Genomic DNA, 16,648 nt, shown 5'->3' on the forward strand with positions numbered 1-16,648 from the left:
AGTGTTATTAGGGAATGTTGTGCTGTGTTTTCAAGCGCTTCAATGTGCTGCTCTGCAAGGTTTGGAGACAGCGGGTGCGTTCACGGTGATCATGAGCAGCCGGAGATCAAGAGCAGCCGTCGCAGGGGAGGGATACCATGGTAAATAGGTAAATAGGTTACCTATTTACCATGGTATCTCTCCCCTGGGTGCGTTGTGTTTTTGTGAGCAATAATGCAGGAAAGCAGCGGGCGGGATGGCGAGCTTGTCCTGCTGCTCCAACACAAGCTACCTTAAGAGCCGGTACGATGCGGGCAATGGGTGAAGTTCGTCAGGAGTACTGCGTAAAAAAAACGAGTGTGTTGTCGTGGCAGTTGGTGATCAAAGAAATAAAACAAAATAAAATCAATAAATAATAATGTCATAGACTTAAAGTCATACCTTTGAAGTCATAATGCATTGCAAGTGTTATTAGGGAATGTTGTGCTGTGTTTTCAAGCGCTTCAATGTGCTGCTCTGCAAGGTTTTGAGACAGCGGGTGCGTTCACGGAGATCATGAGCAGCCGGAGATCAAGAGCAGCCGCCGCAGGGGAGGGATACCATGGTAAATAGGTTAAATAGGTTACCTATTTACCATGGTATCTCTCCCCTGGGTGCGTTGTGTTTTCGTGAGCAATAATGCAGGAAAGCAGCGGGCGGGATGGCGAGCTTGTCCTGCTGCTCCAACACAAGCTACCTTAAGAGCCGGTACGATGCGGGCAATGGGTGAAGTTCGTCATGAGTACTGCATAAAAAAACGAGTGCGTTGTCGTGGCAGTTGGTGATCAAAGAAATAAAACAAAATAAAATCAATAAATAATAATGTCATAGACTTAAAGTCATACCTTTGAAGTCATAATGCATTGCAAGTGTTATTAGGGAATGTTGTGCTGTGTTTTCAAGCGCTTCAATGTGCTGCTCTGCAAGGTTTGGAGACAGCGGGTGCGTTCACGGAGATCATGAGCAGCCGGAGATCAAGAGCAGCCGCCGCAGGGGAGGGATACCATGGTAAATAGGTTACCTATTTACCATGGTATCTCTCCCCTGGGTGCGTTGTGTTTTCGTGAGCAATAATGCAGGAAAGCAGCGGGCGGGATGGCGAGCTTGTCCTGCTGCTCCAACAGAAGCTACCTTAAGAGCCTAAATAGATTACCTATTTACCATGGTATCTCTCCCCTGGGTGCGTTGTGTTTTCGTGAGCAATAATGCAGGAAAGCAGCGGGCGGGATGGCGAGCTTGTCCTGCTGCTCCAACACAAGCTACCTTAAGAGCCGGTACGATGCGGGCAATGGGTGAAGTTCGTCAGGAGTACTGCATAAAAAAAACGAGTGTGTTGTCGTGGCAGTTGGTGATCAAAGAAATAAAACAAAATAAAATCAATAAATAATAATGTCATAGACTCAAAGTCATACCTTTGAAGTCATAATGCATTGCAAGTGTTATTAGGGAATGTTGTGCTGTGTTTTCAAGCGCTTCAATGTGCTGCTCTGCAAGGTTTGGAGACAGCGGGTGCGTTCACGGAGATCATGAGCAGCCGGAGATCAAGAGCAGCCGCCGCAGGGGAGGGATACCATGGTAAATAGGTTACCTATTTACCATGGTATCTCTCCCCTGGGTGCGTTGTGTTTTCGTGAGCAATAATGCAGGAAAGCAGCGGGCGGGATGGCGAGCTTGTCCTGCTGCTCCAACACAAGCTACCTTAAGAGCCGGTACGATGCGGGCAATGGGTGAAGTTCGTCAGGAGTACTGCATAAAAAAACGAGTGTGTTGTCGTGGCAGTTGGTGATCAAAGAAATAAAACAAAATAAAATCAATAAATAATAATGTCATAGACTTAAAGTCATACCTTTGAAGTCATAATGCATTGCAAGTGTTATTAGGGAATGTTGTGCTGTGTTTTCAAGCGCTTCAATGTGCTGCTCTGCAAGGTTTGGAGACAGCGGGTGCGTTCACGGAGATCATGAGCAGCCGGAGATCAAGAGCAGCCGCCGCAGGGGAGGGATACCATGGTAAATAGGTTACCTATTTACCATGGTATCTCTCCCCTGGGTGCGTTGTGTTTTCGTGAGCAATAATGCAGGAAAGCAGCGGGCGGGATGGCGAGCTTGTCCTGCTGCTCCAACACAAGCTACCTTAAGAGCCGGTACGATGCGGGCAATGGGTGAAGTTCGTCAGGAGTACTGCATAAAAAAAAACGAGTGTGTTGTCGTGGCAGTTGGTGATCAAAGAAATAAAACAAAATAAAATCAATAAATAATAATGTCATAGACTTAAAGTCATACCTTTGAAGTCATAATGCATTGCAAGTGTTATTAGGGAATGTTGTGCTGTGTTTTCAAGCGCTTCAATGTGCTGCTCTGCAAAGTTTGGAGACAGCGGGTGCGTTCACGGAGATCATGAGCAGCCGGAGATCAAGAGCAGCCGTCGCAGGGGAGTGATACCATGGTAAATAGGTTACCTATTTACCATGGTATCTCTCCCCTGGGTGCGTTGTGTTTTCGTGAGCAATAATGCAGGAAAGCAGCGGGCGGGATGGCGAGCTTGTCCTGCTGCTCCAACACAAGCAAAAAAAAACGAGTGTGTTGTCGTGGCAGTTGGTGATCAAAGAAATAAAACAAAATAAAATCAATAAATAATAATGTCATAGACTTAAAGTCATACCTTTGAAGTCATAATGCATTGCAAGTGTTATTAGGGAATGTTGTGCTGTGTTTTCAAGCGCTTCAATGTGCTGCTCTGCAAGGTTTGGAGACAGCGGGTGCGTTCACGGTGATCATGAGCAGCCGGAGATCAAGAGCAGCCGTCGCAGGGGAGGGATACCATGGTAAATAGGTTACCTATTTACCATGGTATCTCTCCCCTGGGTGCGTTGTGTTTTTGTGAGCAATAATGCAGGAAAGCAGCGGGCGGGATGGCGAGCTTGTCCTGCTGCTCCAACACAAGCTACCTTAAGAGCCGGTACGATGCGGGCAATGGGTGAAGTTCGTCAGGAGTACTGCGTAAAAAAAACGAGTGTGTTGTCGTGGCAGTTGGTGATCAAAGAAATAAAACAAAATAAAATCAATAAATAATAATGTCATAGACTTAAAGTCATACCTTTGAAGTCATAATGCATTGCAAGTGTTATTAGGGAATGTTGTGCTGTGTTTTCAAGCGCTTCAATGTGCTGCTCTGCAAGGTTTTGAGACAGCGGGTGCGTTCACGGAGATCATGAGCAGCCGGAGATCAAGAGCAGCCGCCGCAGGGGAGGGATACCATGGTAAATAGGTTAAATAGGTTACCTATTTACCATGGTATCTCTCCCCTGGGTGCGTTGTGTTTTCGTGAGCAATAATGCAGGAAAGCAGCGGGCGGGATGGCGAGCTTGTCCTGCTGCTCCAACACAAGCTACCTTAAGAGCCGGTACGATGCGGGCAATGGGTGAAGTTCGTCATGAGTACTGCATAAAAAAACGAGTGCGTTGTCGTGGCAGTTGGTGATCAAAGAAATAAAACAAAATAAAATCAATAAATAATAATGTCATAGACTTAAAGTCATACCTTTGAAGTCATAATGCATTGCAAGTGTTATTAGGGAATGTTGTGCTGTGTTTTCAAGCGCTTCAATGTGCTGCTCTGCAAGGTTTGGAGACAGCGGGTGCGTTCACGGAGATCATGAGCAGCCGGAGATCAAGAGCAGCCGCCGCAGGGGAGGGATACCATGGTAAATAGGTTACCTATTTACAATGGTATCTCTCCCCTGGGTGCGTTGTGTTTTCGTGAGCAATAATGCAGGAAAGCAGCGGGCGGGATGGCGAGCTTGTCCTGCTGCTCCAACAGAAGCTACCTTAAGAGCCTAAATAGATTACCTATTTACCATGGTATCTCTCCCCTGGGTGCGTTGTGTTTTCGTGAGCAATAATGCAGGAAAGCAGCGGGCGGGATGGCGAGCTTGTCCTGCTGCTCCAACACAAGCTACCTTAAGAGCCGGTACGATGCGGGCAATGGGTGAAGTTCGTCAGGAGTACTGCATAAAAAAAACGAGTGTGTTGTCGTGGCAGTTGGTGATCAAAGAAATAAAACAAAATAAAATCAATAAATAATAATGTAATAGACTTAAAGTCATACCTTTGAAGTCATAATGCATTGCAAGTGTTATTGGGAATGTTGTGCTGTGTTTTCAAGCGCTTCAATGTGCTGCTCTGCAAGGTTTGGAGACAGCGGGTGCGTTCACGGAGATCATGAGCAGCCGGAGATCAAGAGCAGCCGCCGCAGGGGAGGGATACCATGGTAAATAGGTTACCTATTTACCATGGTATCTCTCCCCTGGGTGCGTTGTGTTTTCGTGAGCAATAATGCAGGAAAGCAGCGGGCGGGATGGCGAGCTTGTCCTGCTGCTCCAACACAAGCTACCTTAAGAGCCGGTACGATGCGGGCAATGGGTGAAGTTCGTCAGGAGTACTGCATAAAAAAAACGAGTGTGTTGTCGTGGCAGTTGGTGATCAAAGAAATAAAACAAAATAAAATCAATAAATAATAATGTCATAGACTCAAAGTCATACCTTTGAAGTCATAATGCATTGCAAGTGTTATTAGGGAATGTTGTGCTGTGTTTTCAAGCGCTTCAATGTGCTGCTCTGCAAGGTTTGGAGACAGCGGGTGCGTTCACGGAGATCATGAGCAGCCGGAGATCAAGAGCAGCCGCCGCAGGGGAGGGATACCATGGTAAATAGGTTACCTATTTACCATGGTATCTCTCCCCTGGGTGCGTTGTGTTTTCGTGAGCAATAATGCAGGAAAGCAGCGGGCGGGATGGCGAGCTTGTCCTGCTGCTCCAACACAAGCTACCTTAAGAGCCGGTACGATGCGGGCAATGGGTGAAGTTCGTCAGGAGTACTGCATAAAAAAAACGAGTGTGTTGTCGTGGCAGTTGGTGATCAAAGAAATAAAACAAAATAAAATCAATAAATAATAATGTCATAGACTCAAAGTCATACCTTTGAAGTCATAATGCATTGCAAGTGTTATTAGGGAATGTTGTGCTGTGTTTTCAAGCGCTTCAATGTGCTGCTCTGCAAGGTTTGGAGACAGCGGGTGCGTTCACGGAGATCATGAGCAGCCGGAGATCAAGAGCAGCCGCCGCAGGGGAGGGATACCATGGTAAATAGGTTACCTATTTACCATGGTATCTCTCCCCTGGGTGCGTTGTGTTTTCGTGAGCAATAATGCAGGAAAGCAGCGGGCGGGATGGCGAGCTTGTCCTGCTGCTCCAACACAAGCTACCTTAAGAGCCGGTACGATGCGGGCAATGGGTGAAGTTCGTCAGGAGTACTGCATAAAAAAACGAGTGTGTTGTCGTGGCAGTTGGTGATCAAAGAAATAAAACAAAATAAAATCAATAAATAATAATGTCATAGACTTAAAGTCATACCTTTGAAGTCATAATGCATTGCAAGTGTTATTAGGGAATGTTGTGCTGTGTTTTCAAGCGCTTCAATGTGCTGCTCTGCAAGGTTTGGAGACAGCGGGTGCGTTCACGGAGATCATGAGCAGCCGGAGATCAAGAGCAGCCGCCGCAGGGGAGGGATACCATGGTAAATAGGTTACCTATTTACCATGGTATCTCTCCCCTGGGTGCGTTGTGTTTTCGTGAGCAATAATGCAGGAAAGCAGCGGGCGGGATGGCGAGCTTGTCCTGCTGCTCCAACACAAGCTACCTTAAGAGCCGGTACGATGCGGGCAATGGGTGAAGTTCGTCAGGAGTACTGCATAAAAAAAAACGAGTGTGTTGTCGTGGCAGTTGGTGATCAAAGAAATAAAACAAAATAAAATCAATAAATAATAATGTCATAGACTTAAAGTCATACCTTTGAAGTCATAATGCATTGCAAGTGTTATTAGGGAATGTTGTGCTGTGTTTTCAAGCGCTTCAATGTGCTGCTCTGCAAGGTTTGGAGACAGCGGGTGCGTTCACGGAGATCATGAGCAGCCGGAGATCAAGAGCAGCCGCCGCAGGGGAGGGATACCATGGTAAATAGGTTACCTATTTACCATGGTATCTCTCCCCTGGGTGCGTTGTGTTTTCGTGAGCAATAATGCAGGAAAGCAGCGGGCGGGATGGCGAGCTTGTCCTGCTGCTCCAACACAAGCTACCTTAAGAGCCGGTACGATGCGGGCAATGGGTGAAGTTCGTCAGGAGTACTGCGTAAAAAAAACGAGTGTGTTGTCGTGGCAGTTGGTGATCAAAGAAATAAAACAAAATAAAATCAATAAATAATAATGTCATAGACTTAAAGTCATACCTTTGAAGTCATAATGCATTGCAAGTGTTATTAGGGAATGTTGTGCTGTGTTTTCAAGCGCTTCAATGTGCTGCTCTGCAAGGTTTGGAGACAGCGGGTGCGTTCACGGAGATCATGAGCAGCCGGAGATCAAGAGCAGCCGCCGCAGGGGAGGGATACCATGGTAAATAGGTTACCTATTTACCATGGTATCTCTCCCCTGGGTGCGTTGTGTTTTCGTGAGCAATAATGCAGGAAAGCAGCGGGCGGGATGGCGAGCTTGTCCTGCTGCTCCAACACAAGCTACCTTAAGAGCCGGTAGGATGCGGGCAATGGGTGAAGTTCGTCAGGAGTACTGCATAAAAAAAAACGAGTGTGTTGTCGTGGCAGTTGGTGATCAAAGAAATAAAACAAAATAAAATCAATAAATAATAATGTCATAGACTTAAAGTCATACCTTTGAAGTCATAATGCATTGCAAGTGTTATTAGGGAATGTTGTGCTGTGTTTTCAAGCGCTTCAATGTGCTGCTCTGCAAGGTTTGGAGACAGCGGGTGCGTTCACGGAGATCATGAGCAGCCGGAGATCAAGAGCAGCCGCCGCAGGGGAGGGATACCATGGTAAATAGGTTACCTATTTACCATGGTATCTCTCCCCTGGGTGCGTTGTGTTTTCGTGAGCAATAATGCAGGAAAGCAGCGGGAGGGATGGCGAGCTTGTCCTGCTGCTCCAACACAAGCTACCTTAAGAGCCGGTACGATGCGGGCAATGGGTGAAGTTCGTCAGGAGTACTGCATAAAAAAAAACGAGTGTGTTGTCGTGGCAGTTGGTGATCAAAGAAATAAAACAAAATAAAATCAATAAATAATAATGTCATAGACTTAAAGTCATACCTTTGAAGTCATAATGCATTGCAAGTGTTATTAGGGAATGTTGTGCTGTGTTTTCAAGCGCTTCAATGTGCTGCTCTGCAAGGTTTGGAGACAGCGGGTGCGTTCACGGAGATCATGAGCAGCCGGAGATCAAGAGCAGCCGCCGCAGGGGAGGGATACCATGGTAAATAGGTTACCTATTTACCATGGTATCTCTCCCCTGGGTGCGTTGTGTTTTTTCGTGAGCAATAATGCAGGAAAGCAGCGGGCGGGATGGCGAGCTTGTCCTGCTGCTCCAACACAAGCTACCTTAAGAGCCGGTACGATGCGGGCAATGGGTGAAGTTCGTCAGGAGTACTGCATAAAAAAAACGAATGTGTTGTCGTGGCAGTTGGTGATCAAAGAAATAAAACAAAATAAAATAAATAAATAATAATGTCATAGACTTAAAGTCATACCTTTGAAGTCATAATGCATTGCAAGTGTTATTAGGGAATGTTGTGCTGTGTTTTCAAGCGCTTCAATGTGCTGCTCTGCAAGGTTTGGAGACAGCGGGTGCGTTCACGGAGATCATGAGCAGCCGGAGATCAAGAGCAGCCGCCGCAGGGGAGGGATACCATGGTAAATAGGTTACCTATTTACCATGGTATCTCTCCCCTGGGTGCGTTGTGTTTTCGTGAGCAATAATGCAGGAAAGCAGCGGGCGGGATGGCGAGCTTGTCCTGCTGCTCCAACACAAGCTACCTTAAGAGCCGGTACGATGCGGGCAATGGGTGAAGTTCGTCAGGAGTACTGCATAAAAAAACGAGTGTGTTGTCGTGGCAGTTGGTGATCAAAGAAATAAAACAAAATAAAATCAATAAATAATAATGTCATAGACTTAAAGTCATACCTTTGAAGTCATAATGCATTGCAAGTGTTATTAGGGAATGTTGTGCTGTGTTTTCAAGCGCTTCAATGTGCTGCTCTGCAAGGTTTGGAGACAGCGGGTGCGTTCACGGAGATCATGAGCAGCCGGAGATCAAGAGCAGCCGCCGCAGGGGAGGGATACCATGGTAAATAGGTTACCTATTTACCATGGTATCTCTCCCCTGGGTGCGTTGTGTTTTCGTGAGCAATAATGCAGGAAAGCAGCGGGCGGGATGGCGAGCTTGTCCTGCTGCTCCAACACAAGCTACCTTAAGAGCCGGTACGATGCGGGCAATGGGTGAAGTTCGTCAGGAGTACTGCATAAAAAAACGAGTGTGTTGTCGTGACAGTTGGTGATCAAAGAAATAAAACAAAATAAAATCAATAAATAATAATGTCATAGACTAAAGTCATACCTTTGAAGTCATAATGCATTGCAAGTGTTATTAGGGAATGTTGTGCTGTGTTTTCAAGCGCTTCAATGTGCTGCTCTGCAAGGTTTGGAGACAGCGGGTGCGTTCACGGAGATCATGAGCAGCCGGAGATCAAGAGCAGCCGCCGCAGGGGAGGGATACCATGGTAAATAGGTTACCTATTTACCATGGTATCTCTCCCCTGGGTGCGTTGTGTTTTCGTGAGCAATAATGCAGGAAAGCAGCGGGAGGGATGGCGAGCTTGTCCTGCTGCTCCAACACAAGCTACCTTAAGAGCCGGTACGATGCGGGCAATGGGTGAAGTTCGTCAGGAGTACTGCATAAAAAACGAGTGTGTTGTCGTGGCAGTTGGTGATCAAAGAAATAAAACAAAATAAAATCAATAAATAATAATGTCATAGACTTAAAGTCATACCTTTGAAGTCATAATGCATTGCAAGTGTTATTAGGGAATGTTGTGCTGTGTTTTCAAGCGCTTCAATGTGCTGCTCTGCAAGGTTTGGAGACAGCGGGTGCGTTCACGGAGATCATGAGCAGCCGGAGATCAAGAGCAGCCGCCGCAGGGGAGGGATACCATGGTAAATAGGTTACCTATTTACCATGGTATCTCTCACCTGGGTGCGTTGTGTTTTCGTGAGCAATAATGCAGGAAAGCAGCGGGCGGGATGGCGAGCTTGTCCTGCTGCTCCAACACAAGCTACCTTAAGAGCCGGTACGATGCGGGCAATGGGTGAAGTTCGTCAGGAGTACTGCATAAAAAAAACGAATGTGTTGTCGTGGCAGTTGGTGATCAAAGAAATAAAACAAAATAAAATAAATAAATAATAATGTCATAGACTTAAAGTCATACCTTTGAAGTCATAATGCATTGCAAGTGTTATTAGGGAATGTTGTGCTGTGTTTTCAAGCGCTTCAATGTGCTGCTCTGCAAGGTTTGGAGACAGCGGGTGCGTTCACGGAGATCATGAGCAGCCGGAGATCAAGAGCAGCCGCCGCAGGGGAGGGATACCATGGTAAATAGGTTACCTATTTACCATGGTATCTCTCCCCTGGGTGCGTTGTGTTTTCGTGAGCAATAATGCAGGAAAGCAGCGGGCGGGATGGCGAGCTTGTCCTGCTGCTCCAACACAAGCTACCTTAAGAGCCGGTACGATGCGGGCAATGGGTGAAGTTCGTCAGGAGTACTGCATAAAAAAACGAGTGTGTTGTCGTGGCAGTTGGTGATCAAAGAAATAAAACAAAATAAAATCAATAAATAATAATGTCATAGACTTAAAGTCATACCTTTGAAGTCATAATGCATTGCAAGTGTTATTAGGGAATGTTGTGCTGTGTTTTCAAGCGCTTCAATGTGCTGCTCTGCAAGGTTTGGAGACAGCGGGTGCGTTCACGGAGATCATGAGCAGCCGGAGATCAAGAGCAGCCGCCGCAGGGGAGGGATACCATGGTAAATAGGTTACCTATCTCCGTGAACGCAGATTACCTAATAGGTTACCTATTTACCATGGTATCTCTCCCCTGGGTGCGTTGTGTTTTCGTGAGCAATAATGCATGAAGGCAGCGGGCGGGATGGCGAGCTTGTCCTGCTGCTCCAACACAAGCTACCTTAAGAGCCGGTACGATGCGGGCAATGGGTGAAGTTCGTCAGGAGTACTGCATAAAAAAACGAGTGTGTTGTCGTGGCAGTTGGTGATCAAAGAAATAAAACAAAATAAAATCAATAAATAATAATGTCATAGACTCAAAGTCATACCTTTGAAGTCATAATGCATTGCAAGTGTTATTAGGGAATGTTGTGCTGTGTTTTCAAGCGCTTCAATGTGCTGCTCTGCAAGGTTTGGAGACAGCGGGTGCGTTCACGGAGATCATGAGCAGCCGGAGATCAAGAGCAGCCGCCGCAGGGGAGGGATACCATGGTAAATAGGTTAATGCATAAATAGGTTACCTATTTACCATGGTATCTCTCCCCTGGGTGCGTTGTGTTTTCGTGAGCAATAATGCAGGAAAGCAGCGGGCGGGATGGCGAGCTTGTCCTGCTGCTCCAAAACAAGCTACCTTAAGAGCCGGTACGATGCGGGCAATGGGTGAAGTTCGTCAGGAGTACTGCATAAAAAAAACGAGTGTGTTGTCGTGGCAGTTGGTGATCAAAGAAATAAAACAAAATAAAATCAATAAAAAATAATGTCATAGACTTAAAGTCATACCTTAGAAGTCATAATGCATTGCAAGTGTTATTAGGGAATGTTGTGTTGTGTTTTCAAGCGCTTCAATGTGCTGCTCTGCAAGGTTTGGAGACAGCGGGTGCGTTCACGGAGATCATGAGCAGCCGGAGATCAAGAGCAGCCGCCGCAGGGGAGGGATACCATGGTAAATAGGTTACCTATTTACCATGGTATCTCTCCCCTGGGTGCGTTGTGTTTTCGTGAGCAATAATGCAGGAAAGCAGCGGGCGGGATGGCGAGCTTGTCCTGCTGCTCCAACACAAGCTACCTTAAGAGCCGGTACGATGCGGGCAATGGGTGAAGTTCGTCAGGAGTACTGCATAAAAAAAACGAGTGTGTTGTCGTGGCAGTTGGTGATCAAAGAAATAAAACAAAATAAAATCAATAAATAATAATGTCATAGACTTAAAGTCATACCTTTGAAGTCATAATGCATTGCAAGTGTTATTAGGGAATGTTGTGCTGTGTTTTCAAGCGCTTCAATGTGCTGCTCTGCAAGGTTTGGAGACAGCGGGTGCGTTCACGGAGATCATGAGCAGCCGGAGATCAAGAGCAGCCGCCGCAGGGGAGGGATACCATGGTAAATAGGTTACCTATTTACCATGGTATCTCTCCCCTGGGTGCGTTGTGTTTTCGTGAGCAATAATGCAGGAAAGCAGCGGGCGGGATGGCGAGCTTGTCCTGCTGCTCCAACACAAGCTACCTTAAGAGCCGGTACGATGCGGGCAATGGGTGAAGTTCGTCAGGAGTACTGCATAAAAAAAACGAGTGTGTTGTCGTGGCAGTTGGTGATCAAAGAAATAAAACAAAATAAAATCAATAAATAATAATGTCATAGACTTAAAGTCATACCTTTGAAGTCATAATGCATTGCAAGTGTTATTAGGGAATGTTGTGCTGTGTTTTCAAGCGCTTCAATGTGCTGCTCTGCAAGGTTTGGAGACAGCGGGTGCGTTCACGGAGATCATGAGCAGCCGAAGATCAAGAGCAGCCGCCGCAGGGGAGGGATCCCATGGTAAATAGGTTACCTATCTCCGTGAACGCAGATTACCTAATAGGTTACCTATTTACCATGGTATCTCTCCCCTGGGTGCGTTGTGTTTTCGTGAGCAATAATGCAGGAAAGCAGCGGGCGGGATGGCGAGCTTGTCCTGCTGCTCCAACACAAGCTACCTTAAGAGCCGGTACGATGCGGGCAATGGGTGAAATTCGTCAGGAGTACTGCATAAAAAAACGAGTGTGTTGTCGTGGCAGTTGGTGATCAAAGAAATAAAACAAAATAAAATCAATAAATAATAATGTCATAGACTTAAAGTCATACCTTTGAAGTCATAATGCATTGCAAGTGTTATTAGGGAATGTTGTGCTGTGTTTTCAAGCGCTTCAATGTGCTGCTCTGCAAGGTTTGTAGACAGCGGGTGCGTTCACGGAGATCATGAGCAGCCGGAGATCAAGAGCAGCCGCCGCAGGGGAGGGATACCATGGTAAATAGGTTACCTATTTACCATGGTATCTCTCCCCTGGGTGCGTTGTGTTTTCGTGAGCAATAATGCAGGAAAGCAGCGGGCGGGATGGCGAGCTTGTCCTGCTGCTCCAACACAAGCTACCTTAAGAGCCGGTACGATGCGGGCAATGGGTGAAGTTCGTCAGGAGTACTGCATAAAAAAACGAGTGTGTTGTCGTGGCAGTTGGTGATCAAAGAAATAAAACAAAATAAAATCAATAAATAATAATGTCATAGACTTAAAGTCATACCTTTGAAGTCATAATGCATTGCAAGTGTTATTAGGGAATGTTGTGCTGTGTTTTCAAGCGCTTCAATGTGCTGCTCTGCAAGGTTTGGAGACAGCGGGTGCGTTCACGGAGATCATGAGCAGCCGGAGATCAAGAGCAGCCGCCGCAGGGGAGGGATACCATGGTAAATAGGTTACCTATTTACCATGGTATCTCTCCCCTGGGTGCGTTGTGTTTTCGTGAGCAATAATGCAGGAAAGCAGCGGGCGGGATGGCGAGCTTGTCCTGCTGCTCCAACACAAGCTACCTTAAGAGCCGGTACGATGCGGGCAATGGGTGAAGTTCGTCAGGAGTACTGCATAAATAAAACGAGTGTATTGTCGTGGCAGTTGGTGATCAAAGAAATAAAACAAAATAAAATCAATAAATAATAATGTCATAGACTTAAAGTCATACCTTTGAAGTCATAATGCATTGCAAGTGTTATTAGGGAATGTTGTGCTGTGTTTTCAAGCGCTTCAATGTGCTGCTCTGCAAGGTTTGGAGACAGCGGGTGCGTTCACGGAGATCATGAGCAGCCGGAGATCAAGAGCAGCCGTCGCAGGGGAGGGATACCATGGTAAATAGGTTACCTATTTACCATGGTATCTCTCCCCTGGGTGCGTTGTGTTTTCGTGAGCAATAATGCAGGAAAGCAGCGGGAGGGATGGGGAGCTTGTCCTGCTGCTCCAACACAAGCTACCTTAAGAGCCGGTACGATGCGGGCAATGGGTGAAGTTCGTCAGGAGTACTGCATAAAAAAAACGAGTGTGTTGTCGTGGCAGTTGGTGATCAAAGAAATAAAACAAAATAAAATCAATAAATAATAATGTCATAGACTTAAAGTCATACCTTTGAAGTCATAATGCATTGCAAGTGTTATTAGGGAATGTTGTGCTGTGTTTTCAAGCGCTTCAATGTGCTGCTCTGCAAGGTTTGGAGACAGCGGGTGCGTTCACGGAGATCATGAGCAGCCGGAGATCAAGAGCAGCCGCCGCAGGGGAGGGATACCATGGTAAATAGGTTACCTATTTACCATGGTATCTCTCCCCTGGGTGCGTTGTGTTTTCGTGAGCAATAATGCAGGAAAGCAGCGGGCGGGATGGCGAGCTTGTCCTGCTGCTCCAACACAAGCTACCTTAAGAGCCGGTACGATGCGGGCAATGGGTGAAGTTCGTCAGGAGTACTGCATACAAAAAACGAGTGTGTTGTCGTGGCAGTTGGTGATCAAAGAAATAAAACAAAATAAAATCAATAAATAATAATGTCATAGACTTAAAGTCATACCTTTGAAGTCATAATGCATTGCAAGTGTTATTAGGGAATGTTGTGCTGTGTTTTCAAGCGCTTCAATGTGCTGCTCTGCAAGGTTTGGAGACAGCGGGTGCGTTCACGGAGATCATGAGCAGCCGGAGATCAAGAGCAGCCGCCGCAGGGGAGGGATACCATGGTAAATAGGTTACCTATCTCCGTGAACGCAGATTACCTAATAGGTTACCTATTTACCATGGTATCTCTCCCCTGGGTGCGTTGTGTTTTCGTGAGCAATAATGCAGGAAAGCAGCGGGCGGGATGGCGAGCTTGTCCTGCTGCTCCAACACAAGCTACCTTAAGAGCCGGTACGATGCGGGCAATGGGTGAAGTTCGTCAGGAGTACTGCATAAAAAAACGAGTGTGTTGTCGTGGCAGTTGGTGATCAAAGAAATAAAACAAAATAAAATCAATAAATAATAATGTCATAGACTTAAAGTCATACCTTTGAAGTCATAATGCATTGCAAGTGTTATTAGGGAATGTTGTGCTGTGTTTTCAAGCGCTTCAATGTGCTGCTCTGCAAGGTTTGGAGACAGCGGGTGCGTTCACGGAGATCATGAGCAGCCGGAGATCAAGAGCAGCCGCCGCAGGGGAGGGATACCATGGTAAATAGGTTACCTATTTACCATGGTATCTCTCCCCTGGGTGCGTTGTGTTTTCGTGAGCAATAATGCAGGAAAGCAGCGGGCGGGATGGCGAGCTTGTCCTGCTGCTCCAACACAAGCTACCTTAAGAGCCGGTACGATGCGGGCAATGGGTGAAGTTCGTCAGGAGTACTGCATAAAAAAACGAGTGTGTTGTCGTGGCAGTTGGTGATCAAAGAAATAAAACAAAATAAAATCAATAATAGGTTACCTATTTACCATGGTATCTCTCCCCTGGGTGCGTTGTGTTTTCGTGAGCAATAATGCAGGAAAGCAGCGGGCGGGATGGCGAGCTTGTCCTGCTGCTCCAACACAAGCTACCTTAAGAGCCGGTACGATGCGGGCAATGGGTGAAGTTCGTCAGGAGTACTGCAAAAAAAAAAAACGAGTGTGTTGTCGTGGCAGTTGGTGATCAAAGAAATAAAACAAAATAAAATCAATAAATAATAATGTCATAGACTTAAAGTCATACCTTTGAAGTCATAATGCATTGCAAGTGTTATTAGGGAATGTTGTGCTGTGTTTTCAAGCGCTTCAATGTGCTGCTCTGCAAGGTTTGGAGACAGCGGGTGCGTTCACGGAGATCATGAGCAGCCGGAGATCAAGAGCAGCCGCCGCAGGGGAGGGATACCATGGTAAATAGGTTACCTATTTACCATGGTATCTCTCCCCTGGGTGCGTTGTGTTTTGGTGAGCAATAATGCAGGAAAGCAGCGGGCGGGAATAGCGAGCTTGTCCTGCTGCTCCAACACAAGCTACCTTAAGAGCCGGTACGATGCGGGCAATGGGTGAAGTTCGTCAGGAGTACTGCGTAAAAAAAACGAGTGTGTTGTCGTGGCAGTTGGTGATCAAAGAAATAAAACAAAATAAAATCAATAAATAATAATGTCATAGACTTAAAGTCATACCTTTGAAGTCATAATGCATTGCAAGTGTTATTAGGGAATGTTGTGCTGTGTTTTCAAGCGCTTCAATGTGCTGCTCTGCAAGGTTTGGAGACAGCGGGTGCGTTCACGGAGATCACGAGCCGCCGGAGATCAAGAGCAGCCGCCGCAGGGGAGGGATACCATGGTAAATAGGTTACCTATTTACCATGGTATCTCTCCCCTGGGTGCGTTGTGTTTTCGTGAGCAATAATGCAGGAAAGCAGCGGGCGGGATGGCGAGCTTGTCCTGCTGCTCCAACACAAGCTACCTTAAGAGCCGGTACGATGCGGGCAATGGGTGAAGTTCGTCAGGAGTACTGCATAAAAAAACGAGTGTGTTGTCGTGGCAGTTGGTGATCAAAGAAATAAAACAAAATAAAATCAATAAATAATAATGTCATAGACTTAAAGTCATACCTTTGAAGTCATAATGCATTGCAAGTGTTATTAGGGAATGTTGTGCTGTGTTTTCAAGCGCTTCAATGTGCTGCTCTGCAAGGTTTGGAGACAGCGGGTGCGTTCACGGAGATCATGAGCAGCCGGAGATCAAGAGCAGCCGCCGCAGGGGAGGGATACCATGGTAAATAGGTTACCTATTTACCATGGTATCTCTCCCCTGGGTGCGTTGTGTTTTCGTGAGCAATAATGCAGGAAAGCAGCGGGCGGGATGGCGAGCTTGTCCTGCTGCTCCAACACAAGCTACCTTAAGAGCCGGTACGATGCGGGCAATGGGTGAAGTTCGTCAGGAGTACTGCATAAAAAAAACGAGTGTGTTGTCGTGGCAGTTGGTGATCAAAGAAATAAAACAAAATAAAATCAATAAATAATAATGTCATAGACTTAAAGTCATACCTTTGAAGTCATAATGCATTGCAAGTGTTATTAGGGAATGTTGTGCTGTGTTTTCAAGCGCTTCAATGTGCTGCTCTGCAAGGTTTGGAGACAGCGGGTGCGTTCACGGAGATCATGAGCAGCCGGAGATCAAGAGCAGCCGCCGCAGGGGAGGGATACCATGGTAAATAGGTTACCTATTTACCATGGTATCTCTCCCCTGGGTGCGTTGTGTTTTCGTGAGCAATAATGCAGGAAAGCAGCGGGCGGGATGGCGAGCTTGTCCTGCTGCTCCAACACAAGCTACCTTAAGAGCCGGTACGATGCGGGCAATGGGTGAAGTTCGTCAGGAGTACTGCATAAAAAAAACGAGTGTGTTGTCGTGGCAGTTGGTGATCAAAGAAATAAAACAAAATAAAATCAATAAATAATAATGTCATACACTTA

This window comes from Acipenser ruthenus, chromosome 5 (genome assembly GCF_902713425.1).
Source record: "Acipenser ruthenus chromosome 5, fAciRut3.2 maternal haplotype, whole genome shotgun sequence".
Taxonomy (NCBI): domain Eukaryota; kingdom Metazoa; phylum Chordata; class Actinopteri; order Acipenseriformes; family Acipenseridae; genus Acipenser; species Acipenser ruthenus.